This window comes from Micromys minutus (assembly GCF_963924665.1).
Source record: "Micromys minutus genome assembly, chromosome: 4".
Classification (NCBI taxonomy): Eukaryota; Metazoa; Chordata; class Mammalia; order Rodentia; family Muridae; genus Micromys; species Micromys minutus.
This window is the reverse complement of record NC_137973.1, coordinates 36,260,845-36,262,882: the sequence shown is the minus strand read 5'-3', so window position 1 is coordinate 36,262,882 and position 2,038 is coordinate 36,260,845. Positions and strand designations below refer to the sequence as shown.

General features: G+C 51.9%; 1 pseudogene across 1 annotated transcript; it reads left to right on the top strand.

Moving 5' to 3' along the window:
• Nucleotides 1-251: 251 nt before the first annotated feature.
• LOC308420177 (D-3-phosphoglycerate dehydrogenase-like) lies at nt 252-1,657 on the top strand (annotated as a pseudogene). Its single transcript has one exon. The product of its transcript is annotated as a D-3-phosphoglycerate dehydrogenase-like (transcript).
• The last annotated feature ends 381 nt before the right edge of the window (nt 1,658-2,038 follow it).

Below are 2,038 nucleotides of genomic sequence, written 5' to 3'. Positions count from 1 at the left end.
CCAGCCCATGGCAGGCACTAATAAGTCAGATTACCTTCCTTCAGCAAGCTCATAACATAGAAGACAAGCCAAAACAATAAATACATTCATGTGTATGTCAGTATCCATATTATCCTAAAAGCTGACAGCAGGGGTTATGAGGACATATACAAGACGCTTGGCCCAGTCTTGGGAGCCAGCCCTGCCTGCAGCTTCCTGTTCTAAGTGCTTCTGCCCACCAGAGCAACTGTTTCCAAGGCCTGGCTCTAGCAATGGCCTTCGCAAATCTGCGCAAAGTACTCATCAGTGACAGCCTGGACCCCTGCTGCCGGAAGATCCTGCAAGATGGAGGGCTGCAGGTGGTGAAGAAGCAGAACTTGAGCAAGGAGGAGCTGATAGCCGAACTCCAGGACTGTGAAGGCCTTATCGTCCAGTCAGCTACTAAGGCCACTGCTGATGTCACCAACACTTCAGAGAAGCTCCAGGGCATGGGGAGGGCTGGTAGAGGCATGGACAGTGTAAATCTGGAGGCTGCCATGTGGAAGGGCATCTAGTCACGAACACCCGCAACGGAAACAGCCTCAGTGCTGCGAAACTCACCTGTGGGATGATCATGTGCCTGGCCAGGCAGGCTCCCAGGCAATGTAAGATGAAAGATGGCAAATGGAACCAGAAGAAGTTTATGGGGACAGAACTGAACAGGAAGACACTGGGAATTCTTGACCTAGGAAGAATTGGAAGAGAGGTGGCCACCGGAATGCAGTTCTTTGGAATGAAGACTGTAGGCTATGAACCCCGTCATTTCTCTGGAAGTCACTGCCTCCTTTGGTGTTCAGCAGCTGCCGCTAGAGGAAATCTAGCCTCTGTGACTTCATCACTGTCCATACCCCACTCCTGCCCTCCACCACAGGCTTGCTCACTGGCAGCACCTTTACCCAGTGCAAAAACGGTGTGACAAGTGGTGAACTGTGCTGGAGGAGGCATTGTGGAAGAAGGTGCCCTGTTCTGTGCCCTGCAGTCTGGTCAGTGTGCTGGTGCTGCACTGGATGTGTTTACAGAAGAGCTACCTTGGGACAACATCATGGGAGAACATCATCAGCTGTCCCCACCTGGGCACCAGCACCAAGGAGACCCAGAGCTCCTGTGGGGAGGAAATCACAGTCCAGTTTGTGGACATGGTGAAGGGGAAATCTCTAACAGGGGTTGATTCTTCTGAGAGAATCATCAAAGCATGCAGATGTGAACTTGGTGAACGCTAAGCTACCGGTGAAAGTGTCTGGCCTCAATGTCACCTCCCACAGCCCTGTGGTCCCAGGGGAGCAGAGCTGTGGGGAATACCTCCTGACTGTGGCCCTGGCATGTGCCCCCACCAAGCTGTGGGCTTGGTCCAGGGTATCACACCAATGTTGTAGATGCTCAACGGAGCTGTCTTCAGGCCAGAGGTGCTACTACACAGGGGCCAGCAGCCCCTGCTCATGTTCCGGGCTCAGCCCTCCAACCCTGCAATGCTGCCCACTATGATCGGCCTCCTGGCAGAGGCGGGTGCACAGCTGCTGTCCTACCAAACCTCCAAGATATGTGATGGAGAGACCGGCACGTCATGGGTCTTTCCTCCCTGCTGCCCAGCCTGGAAACATGGGAGCAACATGCATCTGAAGCTTTCCAGTTCTGCTTCTAACCCTGGGACTCAGCAGTCCCAGCCCCTCAAGTTCTTCTGAAGAAACCCGCTCACTGTAACCTGTAGGGAGAGGAGACGCAGAGCCGGGGCATCTGCCTAAATAGCTAGTAAAGAATCTAACTCCAAAAGAAAAGGAAAGGAAAGGAAAGGAAAGGAAAGGAAAGGAAAGGAAAGGAAAGGAAAGGAAAGGAAAGGAAAGGAAAGGAAAGGAAAAGGAAAAGGAAAAGGAAAAACAAAAGACTCCTAGCTTAGGAAAACCACGTGGCTGCATATCTGTACTGTAAGACACAGTCTCAAAAGGACAAATGTGGGACTGGAGGGGTGAAGACCAACTTTAGAAATATCTATTCACTTCTAGAATTGACCCCCACTGTTTGCCAA